At 41.5% G+C, this 12,684-nt stretch overlaps 1 long non-coding RNA gene across 1 annotated transcript; it reads right to left on the bottom strand.

Annotated features, from left to right (window-relative positions):
• Window positions 1-453: 453 nt before the first annotated feature.
• Window positions 454-12,156, bottom strand: LOC126073266 (uncharacterized). The gene is made up of 3 exons (XR_007516701.1): window positions 11,700-12,156; window positions 8,751-8,898; window positions 454-1,840 (listed from the first exon to the last, which is right to left on the bottom strand). It is a non-coding gene; the product is annotated as an uncharacterized LOC126073266 (long non-coding RNA).
• Window positions 12,157-12,684: the final 528 nt, after the last annotated feature.

Below are 12,684 nucleotides of genomic sequence, written 5' to 3'. Positions count from 1 at the left end.
GTTTTCATCTTCAGCTGTGAGAGATCATTCAGTAATTTAAAACTAATTGCCATAGGTGCTATTTTTCATAGATATGCCACTAAATTATTTATCTAGAGTACTCAACACAGAGCATGACAGTCAGTGAAAAACAGTCAACTCATGGTGATCACACGTGTTTCAGAGTAGAATTGTGCTCCATAAGATTTTCAATAACAAGGCCGTGATTTTCAGAAGTAGATTGTCAGGCCTTTCTTCTGAGGCACTGAGGTACTCCTGAGTAGATTGGAACTGACAACATTTTGGTTAGTAGCTGAGCTCTTAGTCATTTGCACCATCCAGAGACTCCGTTGGGCCAGTCGGCAATCACTTGTTTCCTTCTTTTTTCTTGTGTATTCGCTGTGGTGGACAATGAATGGACAGAGAAGAGATGGCCTATTTCTCTTCTTCTGTGGGTAGCTTGGAGCCCTACTCTGTTCTATAGGGTGGCAATGAGTCGGAATCAACTCGATGGAAACGAGTTTTTTGGCTTTATGGGTAGCTTAGCAAGACTATTGTCATAACAATTATGCTGTATCACTCCATTACCCTTTTTCCAGTGAGGTTAAAGTTTTGTTTGCTTGATTTTTGTTAAAAGAAATACCTTTGTCTGGTGACCTCAAGGTCTAGCGTTGGCTGCCCTGCTTAGCACCTGATCTGTAGAGCACAGTCACCACCATGTTCCAAAGCCTTTCCTTGCTCTTTGGAGATGACAAAGCAAGAGTATGATTCCTTCCACCTGCACACGCAACATCTCCCCAGTCAGGGGAAGGATGAGGACCTTGTCCCTCCACTTTTGCATCCTGAACTAGCTTCACAATTTTTACAGGGGCTAAAGAAGTCCTTAAGGTTAAGTGCTGGGCTGCTAACCGAAAGGTTGGTGGTTCGAACCCACCTGCCCTTCCCTGGGAGAAAAGTTTTGGTGATCTGCTCCTGTAGAGATTTCAGCCTAGGAAACCCTATGGGGAAGTTCTACTCTGTCCTATAGGGTCACTATGAGTCAGAATCAACTCATTGCTGCACAATAACAACAAAGAAGTCCTTGAGTGGCACAAATGATTAAGTACTGGTTATTAGGTGCCGTCAAGTTGGTTCCTACTCATAGTGACCCTATACAGAACAGGGTCACTGCCTCATCCTACGCCATCCTCACAATCATTGCTATGTTTGAGCCCATTGTTTCAGCCACTGTGTCACTCCATCTCCTTGAGGGTCTTCCTCTTTTTCTCTGATCCTCTACTTTACCACGCATGATGTCCTTCTCCAAGGACTAGTTCCTTCTGATAATACGTCCGAAGTATATGAGACAAAATCTCGACATCCTTGCTTCTGAGGAGAATTCTGGCTGTACTTCTTCTGAGACAGATTTGTTCATTCTTCTGGCAGTCCGTGGTATAGTCAATATTCTTTGCTAATGTTACCGCAAATCGCAGATTTGAGCCGCCTGCTGCAAAGCCAATACTGAGACAGGAGGAGGTAAGCAGCAAAAGGCCTTTATTGAACACTGGTGTCCAAGAGAGAAAGGGGGTTAAATTTCTCCCAAATTCTGTCTAACATTAAAGGGCTAACTGGAGGGTTTTGTAGGGGGAAGGTCAGGGTTTAGAGATTTCCAGGAATCCTGACTTATCTTTGAGTTGGACATGTTGATAAAGTGATCTATCATTGAGGCCTTGTAAGTCTCTTCATGTCATCGGGGAGTCTTGCCAGTCTCTTCACACCACCCTGGTTTCTCTCAGGGTTTAGAGATTTTCAGGAATTTTGACTCCTCTTTGAGGCGGACCAAAGATTTGTTCAGTTATCTCAGTCTTGTGTGTTTTTCCCCCTGGGAGAGGAAAATAGTTTAATCAACAATAAAAAAAATTGATTACCTCATTTTTCTTTAAAGGAACAATCATGAGACAGATTTTAGAGCAAGTAAATGTGTTCCAAAGACTAGAGTTTTTTTTTTTTTTTTTTAGAGATTAGTCACAGATTATACAGCTATAAAAAACTAGGCAATATATTCCCTCTAATACTAAAATTATATTATAATACTAAAACACTAAGGAAAATATATTTTCTCTACTTCGCTAACACCATAATCCAAAAGCATCAATTCTTCCCCAGTCTTCCTTTTTCTTTGTCCAACTTTTCCATGCATATGAGGCAATTGAAAATACCATGGCTTGGGTCAGGCGCACCTTAGCCCTCAAAGTGTCATCTTTGCTTTTCAACACTTTGAAGAGGTTTTTTGCAACAGATCTGCACAGTGCAATCTGTCATTTGATTTCTTGAGTGCTGCTTCCACGGGTATTAATTGTGGATCCAAGTAAACGAAATCCTTGACAACTTCAATATTTTCTCTATTTATCATGATGTTGCTAACAAAAAAGTTGCAAGTTCAAACTGTTGGCAGTTCAAACCCACCCAGAGGTGCCTTGGAAGTAAAGCTTCCAAAAGGTCACAGCCTTGAAAACCATGGAGGAGTTTTACTCTGCAATACATGGGATCACCATGAGTCAGAATGACTGTACAGCAACGGAAGACAACAAAGAAGTCCTAGCTCCTCGCAGCCCAGCAAAGAAATGCAGTGTCCTTCCTCTTCTGAAGTCTACCCTCAGGCGGGCTTAAAAGAACCAAGAACCAAACCCATTGCCTTGAGTAAATTCCTACTCATAGCGACCGTATAGGACCATCCCATTGGGTTTCCAAGGCTGTAATCTTCATAGAAGCAGATTGCTACATCTTCCTCCCGCAGAGCCACTGGGGAGTTCGAACTACCTACCTTTTGGTTAGCAGCTGAGTGCTTTACCTACTGCTCCACCAGGGCTCCTTAGAAGAGTGCAAAAAATTACTTTACAGTAGTCCCCCCTTACCTGTGGGGGATACGTTCCAAGACCTCCCGTGGATGCCTGGAATCTCAGATAGTACTGAACCCTGTATATACTATGATGTGCCCTATACATAGATACCTATGATAAAGTTTAATTTATAAATTAGGCACAGTGAGAAATTAACAATGATAGCTAATAATATAACAGAACAATTATAATAATATATTGTAATAAAAGTTATGTGAATGACGAAGCAGGAGGGCGTGAGATTTCATCAGGCTACATACTTATTTAACATTTTCCATCTGAGGTTGACCACAGGTAACTGAAACCTTGCAAAGCAAAACCGCAGATACAGGCAGGGTGGTTCCTGTAACTCCCTCCTCAGGGAACTATCGTTGAAGAAAAGATCTTTATAAGCATCTACGGTTGGAAGTAAAGTCCTCAACAATACTTTAGCTGAAGGCATTAAAATGTATTAAAAGATCATCGAACTTCTCTGAATTAGAATTCAATGGGAGCTCAGGAATGGGGGAGAGCAGAGAAGACTGGTTGTAGAGAAGGGTGGAGAAAAAAGAAAGATAGCCAAGCCATACAAACCACTAAGAACAGGGAAGTCTGCTTTGAATTTGAAGTCATTTGCTCTCCTGTGATGTAACCTCCTCCCCAGCTTACTTGCCCCTACAGAAGTGCCTCTGTTAGGTTTGGTGAGAGTGGCTTTTTTAGTGGAAATAAAGGGAAAAAGGCTGAGTTCCACATGTGGGTCACTGTGGCATAAAAAGACAGCATCTATAGGATGGAGACATGAGTCAGGAACCAAACTAATTTATCAGAGAAAGGAACTCAGAGCCAGGGCTGGCCAGAAGACCACAAGCCCCCTTAGAAGCTGCAGATAGGGGATTATTTGTATTTTCCATGAATCTTTGAATTGATATTTGAATCAATCTTGATGCATCTTGAAGTCAGAGTGGGATACTTTGGGGGCCATGCATATGGCACATCTTGGACAAGCTTGGCCAATTTGTCCCCGCATCTTTGAGAATCACCCTTGCTGGGGTCTCAGGAGTGTCTGCCGTGTGGTAGTGAGGCTACATACTGGGTAAGCTTGGAGATAAGCATCATCTTCCCCCACAGCCTGTCTTCTCCCAGCACGGTTTCAGGGCTGAAAGCAAGAGTTCTTCTGTCCTTTCTTCTGGGCCTCTAGTCTTCTTGGGGCTTTGTCACATTCCTCTGCTCTGTGACATGGAGGCAGCTCGCCCCAGGTGGTGGGTCTCTCCACTATCTGCAGGGTTGTCCACACACTTATCCCAGCCTTTCAAGAACTACAGAAAGAATCCTAGAGAAGCTTAATTGCAGTTCCCCCAAAGTGGCAGTAAGGCCTTTGTTGTCCTCTGCTAACCCCCTCACCTCCACCAGATCTGTTCATGCTTCCCAGACCCTGCCCATGATCAGAGGGAGCCTCTTTCTGTTAACTACAGCATCCTCTCCCACTCTGACCCTGACTCCCACATTCCAGCCATCAGTTGGCCAGAAGGCCTGTGGGACTTCTTCAGGGCATTCACCACTCTCCCCAGCCAGGGACAATATCGTGCAGCCTCTCCAGATTGTCTGATTTCTGACCAGGGTCTATCCTCCCTGTAGACATTCCAGTGGGTTGGCAGAAGTCATCACACTAACCGTGCCAACTCTTCTGCCTTTGTCTTTCATGCAACTTCTTCCTTTATCAGTTGCTCCCTTGGGGGAATATTTAATAGAGAAAGGTCGGGGGCCCCCAGGCTCAGGGACTCTGCTGTGGCTTGTATTCCAAAGCCCCAGCAGGCTCCCCTGGTTAAGGGTTTCCCCCTTCTCAGGGTTCTGAAGGATTTCTGCTGCCTAGGTCTCTGACCAACCTCCCTCTATTCTTCCTGAGGGCATTCCTTATCCCCTGGCTTTCCCCAGCAAGACCCCTTTTGGCAGCACTGTTGGGTGGGATGAGCTGTTGCTGGGTCTCTGGGAGCATGAAGATAAACGGATGGAGAAAACCCTAGGTCCTGAGTAACTTGCTCCCTCCATGCCTACTGGCTGAGGCATTTGCAAAGCATTCCAGATCCTGGTCACAGCCTCTGACATATCTTTCTTCCTCTTAGGAAACTCTTCTTTCCCACTGCCTCCTTATGCTCTGCAGAAGTCACTGTGGTTCTCCAGATATCCTGCTTTTAATAATACTAGCTAAAATGTGTCAAACGTGTAATATATGCCAGGTATTGTGCTAAGCATTTTATATTTATTCAATTTTTACAATAATCCCGTAAGGCAGGAACTATTATTAGTCTCTCATTTTATAGATGAAGAAACTAAAGCACTGAGAGGTTAGGTAACTTTCCCAAGGATGTTGTTATTATTAGTTGCCATCAAGTCAATTCTGACTCCTAGTGACCCCATGTGTGCAGAGTAGAACTGCTTTATAGGGTTTTCAAGACTGTGATTTTTTGGAAGCAGATATCCAGGCCTGTCTTTCGAGGTGCCTCTGGGTAGATTCAAGCTGTCAATCTTTCGGCTAGTAGTCAAGCTCTTAACTGAAAGTGGCAGAGTCATGATTCAAATTAATCTGATCCCAGAGCCTGTGCTCTTTGTCTCCACGCTGTATTGCACTTCACAGGACTCTATTATATCTGCCAGCCATTTCCTTTAGCAAGGAGAATTTTCTCTCTGACTGTAGCTTTATTTCCTGACTAGACAGGAAATATACATATATACACAGGGTATATATAACCTAGCCTCAGCCTGGTAATTGTAATGGGTATCAAGTAATGTTTGGGGATGGATGGATAAATGGGTAGATGGATGGATAGATGAATGGGTAGACTATCTTTTGATCTAGAGCCTTTTATGAGGAAGAACATTTTAGAACACAAGGAACCCAGGTAATCCAGAACTACACACTCTTGGCTGTTCTGTTGCCACTTTTTCCCAGGTCCTACAGGCTGTTCTTGTTACGGCAATTTCGCAAGTTAGAGCCGCCTGCCGCAAATAGCCAATTCTTGAGACCGGGGTGAGGTGGGTAACAAGAGCTTTATTAGATATTCCGGTATATGGAGACAGAGGGGAATGATCTCCTCCTAAAGTCGTCTGTCTCACCAGACTACCGATGGGTTTGGCTTTTTAAGGGGAAAAGGGCCATACGTTTTAGGGACTTGTGGAATGTGCGCTCTTTTTCTTTTGTTTGGTTTTGGTGGTTGTATCTCAAACATGTTGATCTTTTCCTGCCATTATCCCATCAGCTCAGGGGGTAGCTGGTGCCATCCTTCATCCTATTTGGCTGGCTTAGATCAATATCACTTGTTTTCCACAGTCTAGAGGAAACGTTGGTTACCACTTTACCATTTGGGGAGCTAACATCAGGATCTTACTTGGAGACAGGGATGGGCTAGGGGAGGGAAAGGAAGAGAAAGGAGAAGGAAAAAAACATTGGCTTAGGTACTGTGCAAGATGTGGCTGAGCAGCCTGTTTCAATCCCCCCTTTTTGTTGTAGGTTTCTCAGTCTTGGGAAACAGGGCGCCGTGTCTCTAGCTGCTTCCTGCTGGATGGGGGCGTAGAGGCCTAAGGGTTAGAGAAGTGGAACTCTTGTGTTGTCTGCGTTGAACCACTGTATCTCTCTTGTATCTACGGTGGTCCTTTATCAGGCTGTTGCCTCTCTTCTTGATGGGGGATGGGTTGAAATTTCTGAGCAACCGTCATTTGAAGCTGGAACTTTGGAATCACTTGAAATGACTCTACCCTTCCGGGGAGAAGGCACCAACTCATTAAGGCATACACCAAGACACATAAGCATGTCTGGAGAGAGGAACAACACAAGCAAAGGTTAAAATAGAAATTAGTAAAAGGGCTAGAGCGAAAACAATTCTTAATACTTCTATATTACTTATTTTTATGATACTTATTTACCGGTGTTTGTTTCGTCTCTTGAATAGCCACTTAAGTCTTTTTACTGGTTCATATTTTTTAAAAAGGGAAAAGTGGGAAGCAGACAAGCGTGTTGCTAGAGTCGTGTCTTTTCAAGTCTTAAGAATATTGAAGGGTATAAAATGAACAAAACTGTTGAAAGCTTTACTTTTTCACAAACTGGAAGCTGTGATTTTGTATCTTGAATCGTCGTTTTTAATGATCATTGGTACAGGTTTTAGTAATGACAGTCAGGAGGGTCTTCATTGGTCTAACAAATTTCTATTCATTAGATGTTAATAGGAAAAGGTAAGAGTGGAAAGTCTTTTGTGTTCTGGCTTATGTGAAAGGTTCTCTAAAACACATTTTCTGAGATTATCCTATTTATTGTCTTTATACCTCAGGGCCCAGTTGATGTGTCTCTGTGAGTCCTTGTAAGCCCAGTTCCAGCTGGGTCACATTTTCTATGCACAAGGACTAAAAAAAAAAATTTTTTTTTTTTGGGGGGAGTAATAACTCTAATATTATTTCTTAAATCATTCCCTCTTTTTGCTTGGAGATTGAAGATACCACATTTGATGATCAATACCTGGACTTAGTCAAGTTCCTAGATGGCGACCATGGCAGGTTCTTTAAAGTCACGGTGCTGGTTTTCTACCGGATACCATCTGGTTCTTCACCAGGATTTTAAGAGCAATGTTCTCATCAACCATATTGTTAAAGTGAGCAAACTCAATGTCAAACAAGTTTCTATTAAAGAATATATGATTAGCAAGGTAATACAGGATGGGCTTCTCCTGTTGGAGGTCTCCAGTTAATCTGTCTAAAACATACCAAGTGTTTTTCTTGAGGGCAAGCTGCCTCTCCTTGGTTTACCTATTAATAGTCATGGGTCACTTACTCAGAAGCAGAGGTGAAGTCTAAGACAAAATGGAGTCTGAACCATGAGGTCGATCTCCTCTGAGAACCTGATTTCTTTAAGTTACATAATTTTCTGTATAGCAAGAGGGTTAACACTTGATTACAAGCATTAGACAGGTATTTTATACAACATTGTCTTGAAGACTGATTAAACCCATTACTGATTTACCCTAAACATAACTCTATTTACTGATCTTTGAAGTCAGTTTTTCAAAATAGACTGAATTCTTTATAAAAAAAAGCACAACGCCCAGAGCAAAATGGTCTTGTTAGTTTATCTGGACAATTGTTTGACTCAAAGTGGCTTCAGGAATCAGTTTTTTTCTCAAGGCTCGAGGTTCAGAAGGACACCCAAAGGGGATGGCCTATGTAGGTTGCCCTAACCTCTCTGAAAGCCAGAAATTTGAATTTCAGGAGAATTATATACACTCTCTCATGGCTTCCTCCTTTGGATCATGATCTTGTTATAGAATTTCTGATTGAAAATGTTCACTAGATGGTAATTGGGCACTCTCTGGTTTTTAAGATCTCAGGCACCATACAGCAAATCAGGAGGTAGAATAGAAACATACTAGACCAATTGTCTGAAATAATCAATGAAACCATGACCCTAAGGCCTTTGAACCAAGGAAACAAATCTCATGAGGTGTTTGTTTATGTCTAAGCAGCATCAGTAACTGTTTTCTATGTGCCTCTGTAGCAACCACACTCTGTAAAACTTCTGACTGTGTATTAGTGTACATACAGCAACATTTATTAAGGCGCAAACTATTCCTTGAGAGAACTCACAGAAAGTCGAATACCATTCTAATCTGTAGAATCAATCATAGCTCAAATTTCAGACACTTTTCTGGTTATGATATTTACAACTTTCTTAAGTTTACCAACAGGAACTTTTAATTCAAGATTTAAAATACCTAAACCCATTAGTAAGATAATTTAGGGGAAAAGAGGAAAATGGTTTCTTATATTTAGAAAATAGGACCTTAAAGTATTATTTCCAGGAAGAAAGACCTTAAAACATCAGCAATATTCTCACATAAGACCCATAGTATTGTTTCATTTACTCAGTCTTACGTAGTTAACTTCTGTTGCAAGTGATCCTGGATCCACTGCAGTCTGTAAAACCATCGGCTTCTACACAGAGGTTCTAGAAATCTTGATTGAGTCCAGTCACAGTCTTTTTCATAAGTCCAATAAGTCCATCTTTTTTAGTTGAGGTATTCTGGTCAAATGTTTTCAGAAAATCAGTAAAGTAAAAACTTATCTGTAGATGACAAAACTTAATATGGTCATGATTAATTTAGAAACATAATTCTTTATAGTGAAAGATCCGATAGAAACTAATTACAAGCATAATGTAAAAAAAAAATCAGTTAAAAAAACCTTAGATAAAAATATTTTCAGTAATAACATTAACCATATTTTTAAAGAACTTCAGATGTAACGCATAATAATCTTGTGACATGATGCCATATGCTCAGGATGCCCCAAGAACATTCTGAGATTATCAAGTCTCTAAATACCTGAAGAGTAATTCTTCATTTAATCTATTGGCTGTGATGTTGCTAGATTCAAAAAAATTAAGTTTTAACCAAGTTAGTAATTATTTGTTGCCTAATATTAGGCAAAAACACAAGAGGAAATACCAACATATAAATTTTAACACAAAGAGAAAGAATCAGGCACTTCTCATGATTTTAACAATACGTTCTGTGTAAGTTATAGTATGTTAAATAAACTTTTTTAAATAAAATTTTGTGGCTTCCCAACTTGTCAGGAGTTTATCATAAGTTACTAAGAAACAATACTTTATTTAACCAAAAATCTTAAAGTAAAAACCTTTTTTCTTTTTTTTTTAAGGCCATATTGGTTTCTGACTCAGAAATCTTATTGTAAATGACAGACTGAACCTTTTCGTCTTTGAAGTAGAATACACAAGGAAGAGATTAACTCTTCAACTGAGTAATCAAAGAAAGTTTTGTTATTTTAACAGTGAGAAACCTAATTCTTTGTTTTACATGCTATTTAACATTAAACCAAAAAAAAAAAAAAAAACCCACTGCAGCTCTTAAAAATCTCATAAACCATTAACTTCAGTCAAACAGATAAAACTTTTGACCATTATTAAGGAAATTTCTTTTTTTCAATAAACCTCTTAAATGTTTTTTGTTGTGTATCTCTTATAGTACATCCCCTTAACCCAGTGCCGTCAAGTCAGTTCCGACTCAGCGACTCTATAGGACAGAGTAGAACTGCCCCACAGAGTTTCCAAGGAGCGCCTGTAGCATTTAACCACTATGCCACCAGGGTTTCCCTTAACTGACAAAAATGAACTCACTCATTAGCACGCCTAAATACACACATATGTATTTTTCTTTTTGGCTTCTTAAAGTTCTCTTACAACAGAGGGGACTTGTTTACACAGTTTTGTTTTGTTTTTATGATTGGGATCTACCCAGTTTATGATAACTACAGTTAAAACAGCAATTTTTTATGTTTTGTCTTAAAAGAGTTTTTACCTAGTTGAAAGGAATCTTTTAAAAGGTTTCTAGAGCTATAGGACCCTGGAGACTAGGACTGGGGCTGAGAAGGCCTGATCTTGCCCCCTACCTGCCTTTTAACTCTAGGTTTTGGGTTGAGAAGACAAGATTAGGTCGTTTCTGATTCATTCTGGTTCATGTTTAAATTGACCTGGGCATTCTGAAAGGCTATTTACCCAGTAAGTACCAAAGTTCTTTAGCAATTTTGTAAATGAATCCATTGATTTTTAGTTAGGGAGACTGGGGGCTGGAGGGATTCATTCCAATTCATTTATGTAAGTTTAAGTGCACCTAGGTATTTTGAAATGTAAAAGATAATAATTTTTTTTCTTTATTTCAGTTAGAGTAAACGTGACAGGTCAGTTCTATTAGCCAAGAGATTTTTAACCCTATACTTCTTTCAGTTTTTGAAGCCTTTTCTTTTTTTTTTTGATAGTAAGAAAAGAATTTCTAATATTTAAGGATGCACCCTAGGGGTGAATTTCTTAGTATGTTTTCTTGATTTCTCATTCAGTCTAACTAACTATTCTCAAGAACCTAGTTTTTCTACTTTTATAGGTAGTTGATACCACCACTTTTTTCTTTTAGTCTAATAGGAATTTATTTGCCTCACGCACTGCAGCCAAGAGTTTTCTGAGCTCTGGGAGAGAACCTCTTTTTAAAATCTTAACACTCTGCCTTGAGTGTTCTCGGTAAAAAAAAAAAAAAAATTCTGACTCATAGCGACCCTATTCTCTTTATTGTAATTCAAATCCCAGTCTAGACTGAAAATCTGATCTCCCCATGCATTTCTCCTTTTTTTTTCTCCAGCCCAATCAAATCCTCAGGAGTCTCTAAGTACGTTTTAATTCACCCTGAATATATATTTTTTCACCAATCACTTTCTATGCATCACATATAAATTACACGTAAGACACAGACAGAGGGGACGGAGATAATCTTGCAGTCTCAACCTCTCAGACAGCCAGCCAGGTTACAGAGGTGATCTTGGCAGGCTTAACCTCCCAGTCACACATAAGATTCACCCATAAAACAAATAGACAAACAGAGCACTCGGACCAGACAATCCAGAAGGGAAAAGGGGAACGAGGATAATCTTAATGAGGTCTAACACATTACTAGGAATGTCTCAATCTCCACTTCAATCCTCCAGACACCTCCTATCCCCAGTGCCAGACTGAGGGGCTTCAATCTCCCAATCTATACCGATAGAGATGTCTATACCCACTCCCCAAAACCAGGGTGCACCAACCAGAGACAGACAACAATCCAAACACAAAAACCAAAGGCCGATACACACTCAAACGCCTGCCCAGCTCTAGAGTCACCAAGAGTCCCTCCTTGCGATCCTACTCACAGGGACGGTCATTCAAGGCGCCACTCGCCTTAGAAACCAAGGGCCGGGGTCCAGTTCCGGAAGCCACGCTGGCCCGCCCTATCCGCCCCGGCCCTGAGCACAACAGGGAGAGGGTCGCGGACTCACCTCAGGATCCTGTTTAAGTCTTGCCTTCACCCACCTCTTTGGCGCGCTTGGGGACCGGTGGCGCTGCAGGGGAGCCGGGTCAGGGGACAGCCTCCGGGGACAGAGTCCTCAGCTGCCGCTTGGTAGGAGAACTGTCGATTAGGCCCGGGCCCTGCCGCGGGGCCACCGCGTCTCAAACAGCTGGAGTCCCCGTAGGGGCCACCAAATTGTTACGGCAATTTCGCGAGTTAGAGCCGCCTGCCGCAAATAGCCAATTCTTGAGAGGGGGTAAGGTGGGTAGCAAGAGCTTTATGAGATATACCGGTATATGGAGACAGAGAGGAATGATCTCCTCCTAAAGTCGTCTGTCTCACCAGACTACCGATGGGTTTGGCTTTTTAAGGGGGAAAGGGCCATAAGTTTTAGGAACTTGTGGAATGTGCACTGTCTTTCTTCTGTTTGGTTTTGGTGGTCCTATCTCAAACATGTTGATCTTTTCCTGCCATTATCCCATCAGCTCAGGGGGTAGCTGGCGCCATCCTTCCTCTTATTTTACAGGCTTAGATCAATATCACTTGTTTTCCGTAGTCTTAGAGGAAACAGTGGTTAACACTTAACCATTTGGGCAGCTAACATCAGGATCTTACTTGGAGGCAGGGATGGGCTAGGGGAGGGAAAGGAGAGAAAGAAGAAAGAAGAAGGAAAAAGCATTGGCTCAGGTACTGTTCAAGATATGGCAGAGCCACCTGTTTCATTCTGATTGAGAAGGGCTTTCTCTAGTACCTAATCCCCCCAGAAAAAGTAGAGCAATTATGTTTCCTCTAACAGTTATTTCTGCCTAGGTTTATTTTCTTAGATGTTTCCTGTTAACTTTGGAATTCAAAACGGGTTCGCTGAGGGAGGTCCGGCTTTCAGTAAGGCTGGCGGGGTGCTTGTGGCTCAAACCTAACTGAGCAACACTGGGTTGTGGGCTGCATTGTTTATGTCTGGAGGTCTAGGCACCCCT

Source organism: Elephas maximus, chromosome 3 (genome assembly GCF_024166365.1).
Source record: "Elephas maximus indicus isolate mEleMax1 chromosome 3, mEleMax1 primary haplotype, whole genome shotgun sequence".
NCBI lineage: Eukaryota > Metazoa > Chordata > Mammalia > Proboscidea > Elephantidae > Elephas > Elephas maximus.
This window is presented reverse-complemented; position numbering and strand designations above follow the sequence as displayed.